Source organism: Zosterops lateralis (assembly GCF_965231275.1).
Source record: "Zosterops lateralis genome assembly, contig: HAP1_HAP1_SCAFFOLD_444, whole genome shotgun sequence".
In the NCBI taxonomy this organism is placed as follows: Eukaryota; Metazoa; Chordata; class Aves; order Passeriformes; family Zosteropidae; genus Zosterops; species Zosterops lateralis.
In genome coordinates, this window is record NW_028154257.1 from 1,055 (window position 1) to 13,784 (window position 12,730).

Below are 12,730 nucleotides of genomic sequence, written 5' to 3' on the forward strand. Positions count from 1 at the left end.
CCAGCACCGAGGGGACGGGCTCGGCCACAAGCACCTGGCACAGGCATTGCCCTCCTCGGCAGGGGAGAGGGATTTGCCACTTTGTGGAGCCACTGGAAAGATTTATTTGCAAGAAAGAATGGTGGGGGGAGAAAAATTACAATTAAACCTTTTTACCTAAAGTTCAAAGAAGGGCTTAAATTGTGTCCAAAATTTATAAATATGCAATAACCTGTGATATTGAAAGGAAACATCCTTTGTTAGCCCCCTGTGCCTTGGTGTGGGATGCCAGGTACCCAAACGTCTGTAATCTCTTTTGCTTCATATGCCTCTTATTGTCCTATTTTTTATTATTACAATTTTAAAATTTTAACAAAATGAGCCATGTTTTTCACAATTTGGGGGCTCAGTTCAGGATATTTACCTCGTCTCTGACACCCCAGGGGATCCAGAGCAGGAGGGGCCCAGCTGATTTTAGCAGCCTTGCTCTGCTTCCTCTGGTGTAGATTGGAGATCACAGGTTAAATACCCCCAGGGCAAGGGGGAGACAATAAAGCAAAAGGAAAAAAAGGGAAGAAGAAGCTCTGGAAGAAGCCGTGGTATTTTTGTTCCATAAAAATCTTGTGCACAAAGACCTAAGAAAGAACAAAGGACTGTGAGTATTTCTTAGGGGAGCAGGTTACGGGGTGTGAGATGTGAGTTTGAGACGTGGACTGGGGTTCCCAGCTCTACAAAGCCAGTCTGGAGCTCCCTGAGCTGCGTGTCTGTCCTTTGGCCAGAGAGGAGCCAGGACGGAGGCGAAGCCAGAGATGAAAGGACTGAGAGAGACCCCGGGGTGGGGACGGGGCCCCAAAGAAAGGGGCTGGGCCCCTCTGAAGGAAGGGAGCTGGGGGTTTGCCAGTACAACCCACTGAGAAACAGGATAAAAAGGAGGGGGGGGCCTAATTTTTTTTAGCCAGATTGAGGGTTTAAAAATAACCTCAAAAAACCCAAGAAATTTGAGCTTAGAAGCTGCTGAATTGGGGTTTGGGGAAAGAACCAAAATAAACCAACAAATTTGTGCTTAGAAGCTGCCAAATTGAGGGTTTGGGAAAAAGAAAAAAAAACATACAGGAAATTTGGGCTAAGAAGCTGCTGAACTGAGGGTTTTGGGGAAAAAACAAAACAAAACAACAAATTTGGGCTTAAAACCTGCTGAATTGAGGGCCTGCGAAAAAAAACCAAAACAAACAAACAAACAAAACAAACAGACAAAAAAAAAAAAAACCAAACGACAAAAAACAAACCAAAAAACCCAGGAAATTCGGGCTTAGAAGCTGCAGAATTGAGGGTTTGGGGGGAAAGAAACAAAACAAAACAGGAACTTTGGGCCTAGAACCTGCCGAATTGAGGGTTTGAGAAAAAACGTATTAAAAAAACCCAAGAAATTTGGGCTTAGAAGCCGCCCCGCCGTCCCCGGCCCCACCGCCCGCCCCAGCCCCGGTGCCGGCGGCCGCCCCGCCGTTTGTATCGGCCGCACCGGTGGCCGCTCCGCCCGGGGCTCCCCCTGCGCCGGCCCCAGCCCCGAGCGCGCAGTCTGCGATCGCTGCCCCGGACATGCCGGGGGATCTGCCCGCCCCAATCCCGGCCGCACGGCCCGCGGCAGCTCCGCCACAAACCCCGCCCGGCCCGTCCCGTCCCGGCCGCTCGGGCCGCCCATCCCCTGACCGCTTGTCCCGGGGCTGCTCCGGCCGGCCCCGTCCCGGCCGCTCCGCCCGTGCCGGGAGCATGCGCAGAGACTCCGTGCTCAGGCTCGGCCGCCGCTCGTCCTCTCGGTGGTTCCGGCAGCAGCTCCCGCCTACGCCCCCCCACGCCTGGAGGACTCAGCCCCGGGCCAATCCCCGCCCCCGCCCCGCCCTCTCCGGCAATCCCAGCACCCCCCGCGCTGGGCACCGTTGCCTTGGGAACCGCCGCTCCCGCTGGGCGGGGCCGGTTTCCTTTGAAAGGCCAAATCCCGAGCCCGCGGAGCCACAGCTCGGCCACGGGAAGGGCCTGCGGGACGGGCAGCGCGGGCTTTGGGCAAACTTTCCCCGCTCCTCCCGGGATACAAGTTATACAATATGCGGGTGATCCCTTATTATCAGGGGAAGCTGAAGGTGAAGTTGGGGAGGCTGCCATAAAACTTCTGAATTTTCTGGGGGGAAAAGGACTCACAGTATCAAAGGGGAAACTGCAATTTGTAGAATCTGAAGTGAAATATCTCGGGCACTTAATAAGCAAGGGCAGTCAAAAGCTCAACCCCGAGAGAATTGCAGGAATTTTATCTTTTCCCCCTCCCTCTTCAAAGAAGGAAATCAGAAATCTACTCGGATTATTGGGATATTGTAGATTATGGATTGAAGGCTATACACAGGCAGTCACATTTTTATACGGAAAATTGACAGAGGGAGATAATATAAAGTGGACCAAGGAAGATGATGATAAATTAGAAGGACTGAAGTCAAAACTGGCCTCAGTGCCAGCCTTGAGCTTTCCCTCATTAGAAAAACCCTTTCATCTGTTTGTGACTGTGGAAAGTGGAGCAGCTCATGGAGTTGTGGCTCAGGAGTGGGGAGGAGGGAAGAGACCAACAGCTCATTGATCAAAGGTGTTGGGCCCAGGGAGCCACGGCTGCCCAGAGTGTGTCCAAGCCACAGCAGCTGCTGCAGTTCTGGTAGAAGAGAGCCCCGAGCACTCCTGGGGGTGAACTAATTGTGTGTGCACCTCATGCAGCCCAAATGTGTTAAACCAGAGAGCTGAAAAACTGGTAACAGAGTCTGGGATGCTGAAATAGGAAGCAATCCTGATAGACAGTGATGGCTTGACATTGGAAGTAAACAAAAGTTTAAATCCAGCTCAATTTTTATATGGAGAACCAAAAAGTAACCTAACACATAATTGTTTAGAAATTATCCAATACCAAACCAACATATGGGAAGATCTCAAAGAACAAACCCTCTTAGAAGGAGAAATAATATGTATGGATGGTTCTTCCAGATGTTTACAAGGAAAAAGGATGTCAGGGTCTGCTTTGGTGGATGGGAAAAACATGCAAACCCTGGAAAAAGGAAAATTACCTTCAAACTTGTCCGCTCAAACTTGTAAACTAAAAGCTCTAAAAAGGTCACTGAAATATTTAGCCAGTAAGAAAGGAACCATATATACTGATTCAAGGTATGTTTTTGGGGTAGAACACACCTTTGGAAAAATTTGGGAAGAAAGAGGATTACTTAATTCAAAGGGAAAGGGATTATTGATACATGAAGGACTCACTTTAGAGGTTTCAGAGGCATTAAAACTGCCTGAGGAGATTGCTGTAGTGCATATTAATGGACATCAAAAGGGAATGACCTCGGAAATAACGGGAAATAATTTGGCAGATCAAGGAGCTAAAGATGCAGCAGAGAATGGGATCCAAAGGATTGTGTTATTTTTGACCTCAAATAAGGAAGAATTAGAAACTCCAAAGTTCAGTGAAACAGAAGAAAAGGAATTAAGTAAAATAGGAGGAAAGTCAGATGAATCTGGGAAATGGAAACTTCCTGATGGGAGACAGTTACTTAACAAGCTGCTCACTAGGAAAATATTACAAAACGTGCATCAAAAAAAATCATTGGGGTTCCCAAGCTTTGTGTGATCATTTTCTAAGGAATTATGGGTGTATTGGGATTTTTGGATTGGCAAAACAAGTAACTGAAAGATGTATAATCTGCCAAAAGGTAAATAAAAAGGTAACGAGGAAAACAATATTAGGAGGTGGGGAGTTAGCTCTCCGACCATTTCAAAGTATCCAAATAGATTTTACTGACCTTCCCCAAGTACAGAGATGGAAGTTTTTATTAGTGATAACAGACCACCTGACTCATTGGGTGGAGGCTGTTCCCACTGTCAGAGCCACAGCCAATGTGGGATGTAAAACCCTTTTGGAACAAATTATTCCCAGGGATGGAATGGTTAATAGGATAGACTCGGACAGAGGAACACATTTCATGTCAAAAATCTTACAGCAAATAACTCAAGGCTTGGGGATAAAATGGGAATTACACACCCCATGGCACTCACAGAGTTCAGGCTGGGTAGAGGCAATGAACCAAATTTTAAAGGGAACTTTAACTAAATTAATCATTGAAACCCAAATGTCGTGGGTAAAATGCCAACCTTTGGCTTTATTGAGGGTTCAGACCCAACCCAGGTCAGACCTGGCAGTGTCACCTCATGAGATGATGTTTGGGTTACCCTTTCTGACCACCCAACATGACACAGCCACCTCTGACCTCGGGGAAATGAGTGTTAAGAAATATGTCAACACAATTGCAAAAACCCCTGAAAATTTACAGTTAAAAGGGATAATCCCACAAACCACACCTTTAGACTTTAAAATTCCCAACATCCATCCAGGGGAGTGTGTACTGGTGAAAACATGGAAAGAACAATCTTTAACTCCAGGATGGGAAGGTCCTTTCCAGGCATTGCTGAGCCTGGGGCTGTGACCCGGAGCAGGGAACGAGGGGGGATCCAGCCAGCAGCACCAAAGGACCCCTGGAGGAACCGAAGGAATGGACTGTAACATCCAAACCAGGGGACACCAAATTGACTCTTCAATGGGGACTGGGGGGTGATGAACTGGGAGGACCCGAATGATCCAAGGGAGGTACAAAGAATCAAACCTAACTGGGAAATAAGGCCAAGCTTCTGTCAGTGGTTTCAAGTGCAGCCTGGACAAGTTCTGAGACCTCTGATACTCTCCTGTCAGGGTCCACAAACATATGCGGGGAACCTGATGGTTCGTTTTAAGGATCTCAGAGTGCAAAAGACACAGCGGGGCACAACTCAGTTTACTTAAACAAAAATGCACCTTTATTTAGTGCCAACAAACGCGATAGTAGGGAGAGAAAATAAAGAATAGTGAGAAAGAGAGAGAAAGAGGGGAAGGGGATTATAGCTACCAACGTGGAGGGACGAGTCCTCGAGGCCTAGAGATGCCCATAGACGTGATCTTCTCCAGTGGGGTGATCACAAAAGTGAGCGGGGTCTGCAGAGGTTTTATAGGCTGGTCAAGGCGGGGACCAAAGTGAGGACACAGAGCTGTTGGGAAAGATGAATCAGGGAAACCTGATAAATATGATTGCTTAGCAAAAGATTCTGAAAATATGAAACCTATCATAAAAATACAAATGGAAGCTCACTTTGAGCTGTAGGATACCGAGCCTCAGTTACTACATCACCTGAAAACAATAGCCTGGGCAGCTGAAGGAGAATCCCTTTGGATTGAACAATCCCCTACTGCTGGCTGAGGGATCCAAAGGTCAATGGAGCAAAACAGAAAAGTCTAAAGAGTAATTTTAGAGTTTAAAATATAACACATGGTAATGTAGTAGTTCTCACAGGCTGTATGTAGATTCTATAGGATTTTGTGTCTTGTATTGGTTGGTCACTGTAAATTAGAATATTCACCACAAAAGGAGATAGAATGGATTGGAACCAGGGCCCTTTCTACCCACGGCCCCTGCAATAAACCCACATAGAAATTGGGGATTTCTACTCAAAATCTCAGCAAAACTGAGGATGTCTACCCAAAATCCCAGGAAATTGGGGAATATCTACTCAAAATCCTGGGACGATTGAGGATTTCGTCTCAAAACCTGAAGAGACTGCAGATTTCTTGGTAAAATCCTGGGGAAATCAGGGATTTCTTGGCAGAATCCCGGGAAAATTGGAGATTTCTGCTCAAAATCCCAGAAACTGGGGATTTCTACTTAAAAACCCAGGAAATTGGAGATTTTTACCGGACATCCCGGGAAAATCAGCGATCCTAGCTTAAAAATCTGGGGAATTGGGGATTTCTACTCAAAATCCCAGGAAATTGGGCATTTCAATTCAAAATCCTGGGGAAAATGAGGTTGGTGACACAGAGAGTCCCAAAATCCTGGAAAATTGGGGTTTAGAGACTCCCAGACCCCCAAAATCCCAGGACTGGAGGAAATGGAAGGACCCAGACCTCAAAATCATGGGAAGAAAGAGGAAGTGTGAGCTCCCTGAGCTCCAAAAATTCTAGATAAAAAGGACGTAAGAATGCCCAGTTCCCCAAATTTTGGGTACAGGGGGGTTTGGGCAATGCCCAGACTCCAAAAATCCTGGAAAATCGGGATTTAGGAACTTCCAGAGCCCCAAAAAATTATGGAAAAATAAGAAATTGGGCACTCCTGGAGGCCCAAAATCCCGGGGAAAAGAGAATGAGAGAATGCCCAGTTCCCTAAATTTTGGGGGGGTTGGGCACACCCAGCCCCACAAATTCAAGGAGAAAAAAAAAAAAGGGATTTGGGGCAGCCATAGTCTGTAAAAATCCTGGGAAAAAGGGATTTGGGCACACCCAGTTCCCCAGATTTTGGGTACAGGGGGATTGGACATGCCCAGCCCCCCAAATTGGGAATTTCTGCTCAAAATCCTGGGAAAAAATGGGGATTTCTACTCAAAATCTGACAAAATTGCAGATTTCTGCTCAAAATCCTAGGAAATGGGATTTATACTTAAAAGCCCAGGAAATCGGAGATTTCTACTCAAAATCCTGCAAAAATCAGGGATTATATTTTATAATCCTGGGAAAAATTGGAGATTCCTACTCAAAATCCCAAGAAAATTGGGTGTTTCTACTTAAAATCCCAGGAAAACGGGAAAGTTTTACTCAAAATCCTGGGAAGATTGGGGATTTCTTCTCGAAATCTGAGGAAACTGCAGATTTCTTCTTAAAATCCAGTGGAAGTCAGGGATTTCTGCTAAAATTTTGGGAAAATTGGAGATTTCTGCTCAAAATCCTAGGAAACAGAATTAATATTTAAAATCCTAAGAAATCAGAGATTTCTACTTAAAATCCTGGAAAATTAGGGATTCTAGCTTAAAATCCTGGGAAAATTGGGGGTTTCTGCTTAAAATCCTTTAAAAATTTGGGATTTCTACTGAAAATCCCAGGGAATTGGGGATTTCTACTCAAAATCCCAAGAAAATTGGGGATTTCTACTCAAAATCCCAAGAAAATTGGGCATTTCAATTCAAAATCCTGGGGAAAATGAGGTTGGTGACACAGAGAGTCCCAAAATCCTGGGAAATTGGGATTTAGACACTCCCAGACCACCAAAATCCCAGGATCAGGGGAATTTGGGAGGAGCCAGAGCCCAAAATCGTGGGAAGAAAGAGGAAGTTTGAGCTCCCTGAGCTCCAAAAATTCTAGATAAAAAGGACGTAAGAATGCCCAGTTCCCCAAATTTTGGGTACAGGGGAGTTGGGCACACCCAGACTCCAAAAATCCTGAAAAACAGGGATTTAGGAATTTCCAGACCCCAAAAATCCAGGAAAATGGGAATTTGGGCACACCTGGAGCCCAAAAATCTCTTGGAAAAAAGAGCTTTGGAAATGGGCAGTTTCCCAAATTTTGGGTCCAGGGGGTGGGGACACGCCCCGCTTCCCAAAATCCCGGGAACAGGAGGGTTTGGACAAGCCCCGGAAATCCTTGGAATAGGAGCGTTTGGAAATTTCCAGAGCCCCAAAATTCTGGAAAAAGAGGAACTCGGCCCCACCCAACCCCCAAAATCTCGGCAAACGGGGAAAACCCCGGGATAAAAAAACAACTCAGGACAACGCCCTTCCCAAAAATACCCCTAAAATCCGCCCAAAAAAGGGCAGGACGCCCTTAACCCCCTCCATCCCCACATTCCCACAGATCCCGGGAACCCCAAATCCCAACCCCGCGGCTCCAGGACCCCCCAAACCCCACCTTGGACCCCCCAAATTCCGGGCAGGGTCAGGGCCAGCAGCAGCAGCAGCAGCCAGGGGAGGCTCCGCGCTCCATCCATGGCTCCTCGGGATCCCGGGAAATTGGGAAGGGCCGGTGCCGGTGCCAGAAAAGCGGCGGGAACTGGGGGGAGCGGGAGTGGGGGAGCAGCGCCCCAAAAAGCGCTCAGCCAATGGGAGCGCGGCGTCGCTGCGGGTCGGGACTTGCCGGCAAGAGCCCGAAAAAAAACAGAGCCTGGAGAAATTCCAGCCAATCAGAGTTCCTATTGCTGGTGACTCACCAGTTGCTGGGTGAAGCTTCTGGGAAAGGAACCGCGAACAGAACCCGCGAATCAGAGCGGGCAATAAACACCTCCAGCCAATCAGTACGTGCCCAAAAAAAGCCCCAACCCATCAAACCACGCCCAAAACCAACGCCCGACCAATCAGGGAGCGCGTAGCTGATGACCCCGCGCTGCTCCGCGTTATTACTCTCAGTTCAGCTCTGCTGCTTTGGGGCTGGCGGCCCCTCCCGGCGCTGGCCATGGGGCGAGGGGCGGCAGCCGGGGCCGTACTGGGGGCACTGGTGGTGCTGGGAGCGGCCCCGGCTGCGGGCGCGGAGCTCTCGGGTGAGCGGGGGGGACACGGGGGAAAAAGGGAAAGCTCGGAATGGGAGCGGGGGAGGAGGAGGAGGGGAGCCCCGAAAGGAACAGCAGGAAGGGGCTGAGGGTCGGGGGAAGGTGAGGGAGGGGTGGGAGAGGGTGGGAAAGTGGGGAAAAGGAGAGGGTGAGACTACAAAAGCGATTTAGGTGACGGCTGGAAGTGGGAGGGGAGGGGATGTGAAAGGGGAAATGGGGGGAAGGGTGTTACAGAGGAAGCGGCAGCGCGGGCAGGAGGGTCCCGGGGCGGCGGTGGGGCACAGGGGGTGCGGGGTGGGGATCCGGGGTGTTCCAGTGGATTAGTAAGCACGAATGTCATTTCATTAACGGCACGGAGAAGGTGAGGTTGGTGGATACGTACATCTACAACCGGGAGCCGGCCTTCCACTTCGACAGCGCCGTGGGGCACTACGTGGGGGACACACTCTATGGGGAGGAACACGCCCGGTACAGGAACAGCCACCCCGAAGTGATGGAGAGTGCGCGGACTGCGGTGGACTGGTACTGCCGGCGCAACTACGAGGTGTCCGCCCCGTTCCTCCTGGAGCGCAGGGGTGAGCGTGGGGCAGAGCGTGTCCCCTCGGGCCCTGCCCTGGCAGTGACCCTGGAGCCCCTCAAAACCTCCCTGGGAATCACCCCAGAGCCCTCAGCCCTCCTTGGGCCCATCCCCGGGGCCTCCTGTCCCTCCATGGACTCCTGTTCTCTCCCAGTCCATCCCAGTCTCTCCCGGCGTGTCCATCCCGGCCGTGCGTGAAGCTCACGCCTCACAGCCAATCAGAGCGCGCGTCTCTCTGATGACTCATCTGTTGCCAGGCAGACCCGCAGTGCCCAGTGCCCCGCGCTGGACTCGCCTCCCAGTGCCGCGCGCTTCATTCCCAGTTCATCCCACTCCATTCCCAGTTCATCCCAGTGCCGCCCCAGTCCATTCCAAGTCCCTCCTAGTCCAATAGCAGTTCTTCCCAGTTTATTCCCAGTTAATTCCCAGTGCCAGACGTTGACCTCCTCTCCCAGTGCCCCCCATCCCCTCCCATCTCTGTCATTGCCACCCCAGTGTCTCCCAGTCTCTCCCTGTCTATTCCCAATCCACTCCCTGTCCCTCCCAGTCCCTCCCAAGCCCACACCGCCCCTCCCCTCTCTCTCCCAGTGGCTCCCAGCTGATCCCAGTGTGTCCCCGCTCTCTCCCAGTGCCCCCCAGCGCTTCCATCTCGCTGCTGCCCTCCTGCTCCCAGGCCGGCAGTGCCAGAGGCCTGCTGTGCTCCGTGATGGATTTCTACCCCGCCCACATCCAGGTGAGGTGGTTCGAGGGCCAGCAGGAGCTGTCGGGCCAGGTGGTGGCCACCGACGTGGTCCCCAACGGGGACTGGAGCCACCAGCTGCTGGTGCTGCTGGAAACGCCGCCCCGGCGCGGGCTCAGCTACACGTGCCAGGTGGAGCACGTCAGCCTGGAGCAGCCCCTGAGGCGCCACTGGGGTACGGGGGAGCCACTGGCCGGGCTGGCAGAGGCACCGGCGTGTGCTGGGAGCGAGTGGGAGGGAACTGGAGAGATCCTGGTTGAACCTGGGAGAGGGGCTGGGGGCTGTGGAAGGGCTGAGCAGGAGTCGGGAGGATGCTGGGGAGGGGGGTGTGGGGTCCCGGGGGTGCTGGTGGGCGCCGGGAGGGAGTTTGGGGGCGGCGGGTGGAAGTGGGAGGGATTGGAGTGAGGCTGGAGGGGCTGGGAGGAGCTGGGGGATGGGCAAGCGGGGCTGGGGCTGAGGTCGGTTGTGCTGGGAAGAGACTGGGAGGGGTGTGGGGGAGCGGTGGAGGGGCTGGGAAGGGACTGGGAGAGGGTTTGGGGGGGTTTTGGTGGGGGACGAGCGGTTTGGGGCTGTGGGCTGGTGAGAGGGGCCAGGAGGGGCTTTGGTGGGCGGTGGGGAGGCCGGGAAGGGATTGGAAGGAGGTTTTGAGGCCTCCTGGGTATGCTGAGGGAGACTGAGAGGGAGTTTGGAGGGGCTCGGGGTGCAGGTGAGAGATTTGTGGGGGTCCTGACCCCTCTGGCCCCCCCAGAGATGCCGCCGGACGCCGCCCGCAGCAAGATGCTGACGGGGATCGGGGGCTTGGTGTTGGGCTCGGTGTTCCTGGGGCGGGGGCTGGGCCTCTGCCTGTGCAAGAAGGTCAGGGGGGTCCCGGGGGTCGTGTCCCCCCTCCGCCAGAGCGTGTGTGCCCCCCCGGGGCCCCCCAGCCCGGTGTCACCCCCTTTTCTCTGCCCACAGAGCTCCTGAGCCGCCGGCGGCCGCAGCCCCTCCCCGTGGCCTCGGGCCCGGCCGGGACCCCCCCCTCCGTCCCCGAGATGATTTTGGGGGCCTCGTGTGTCCCCCCAGCCCCACTGTCACTCTGTCCCCGCCCGGCTGCTCCCAGTGTTCCCAATAAAGCTTTGAAGTTTGCCCTGGTCTCGGGGAGCAGCTGGAGCAGCTGCCCCAGAACCTCCCCCAGGGTCTCCCAGCACAGCCAGAGCCGCTGGGCCTGGGCTCCCCAAAGCCCTCAGCAAGCCCCATGTCCTTCCCAAGAACCCTCAGCTCCCTCAAACCCAGCATCCCCCACAGCCCCTAAAAGTTCCCCCCATGGCACCGGCCATGGCCATGTCCCCACATGTCACTGGCCGTGTCCCACCCTGTCCTCACCCGTGGCTGTCTCCCCACAATGTTTCCATCCCTGTCATTGTCCCCCACGGCCTCATCTGTACCCGTGTTCCCCCCGTGTCCCCATGAATGACCATGTACCCCCCAAATATCCATGTGTCCCCATGTCACTCTCCATGTCTATGTCCCCTGTCATCCCAACCATGTCTTAGTTCCATGTCTTTATTTTTACCACAGTGTTGGATATTTTAAATGAAGAGAAAGGAAAAGCAAATGAAGGCCAAAAGAAAAGGATTTCCCTGTCTGGGCCAGCTGAGGATCCACATGCTTAGATGGGAGGGAAGTACCATTTTTGGAGGGGTTTCCACCACAATCTCCAAAATCTTGGTCTTTGCCCCAGATCATCACCATTTGGCTGTGGAAGACACTCTTGGGCAATAGGAAATCAAAATCATGGAATCCCTGAGGTTGGAAAACACCTCCAAGACTATCCAGTATTTATTGATGCCCCCATGTTGGAGTTGAGATGGCCATGAACTCAGAGTGCTTCAACAAAAACTTGAGAGGCCTTCAAGTATCAGCACCTTGTTATCTAGAAGTTCTTCATACCTTTTCTATGTAGCAATCCTCCAGGCAGCTCCACACAGCTCAGGCTCTTTCTCTCCTTCTTCTCTCTTTCTTCGGCAGTTCCAGCTCACTGCTTCCTGTCCCTAGAAAAGCCACTGAACCCTGTCTGTCCCTCATGCAGTGGCTCACCTTATCTGTCCCTTGCCCAGCCTCCTGTCCCTTCCTCCTCACAGCACGGCCAGCAGATGCCAACTGACTCTCTACCAACTAACTCACTTTTGTATCACACCCATAGCTGTGAGGGCAAGGCTGTTCTCACTCTTCAGTAATTAACACAGCTGCAATATATGAGGGCAGGATTGCCCTTAGCACTACATCTGTCCCCCCATACCCCCAGAAGACAGAATTGAACACAAAAGATTTTCTGGGGTTGAAAGACAACAAGTCTGCTCCCCCCAAGGAATTCCCAATGTCCGTCTGTGTCCCAATGGATGTTCCTGCTCCTGCATTAATCCAGCTGCCCACGGGGAGACAGGAACCAGTGCAGCCCCCCCAGCCAGGTGTCTTCCCAACACGGATCACCAGGACCACGGATCACCAGGGCTCTGCCCAACGGGGTCACTGGGGATCATCCAACGCCGATCCTCCCATGGGGGATGGAGCTGGAGCAGCGCACGAAGCTCTTCCCGCACTCGGGGCACTTGCGGGGCTTCCCTTATGGTGCCTCTGTTGGTGTTTGGTCAAGGTAGAGCTCCTGGAGAAGCCCTTCCCACACTCAGGACACTCGTAGGGCCTCTCCCCAGTGTGGATGCGCCGGTGCCTGATGAGGGCTGAGTTGTGCTTGAAGCCCTTCCCACAGTCGGGGCAGCGGAAGGGCCTCTCCTCTGTGTGAATCCGCTGGTGGATGAGGAGATGGGAGCTGGTCTGAAACCTCTTCCCACACTCAGGACACTCGTAGGGCCTCTCCCCGGTGTGGACACGCTGGTGATTTCTCAGGTCGGAGCTCCATCCAAAGCTCTTCCCACATTCCCCACACTCATAGGGCCGTTCCCCAGTATGGACTACCTGGTGGCGCATAAGGCTGGTGCAGTTACTGAACCTCTTCCCACATTTCCCACACTCATAGGG

General features: G+C 52.5%; 1 long non-coding RNA gene across 1 annotated transcript; it reads left to right on the plus strand.

The window, feature by feature from the left end:
* Positions 1-371: 371 nt before the first annotated feature.
* LOC310923846 lies at positions 372-1,250 on the plus strand. Its single transcript, XR_014592703.1, has 2 exons — positions 372-1,003; positions 1,124-1,250. It is a non-coding gene; the product is annotated as an uncharacterized lncRNA (long non-coding RNA).
* The last annotated feature ends 11,480 nt before the right edge of the window (positions 1,251-12,730 follow it).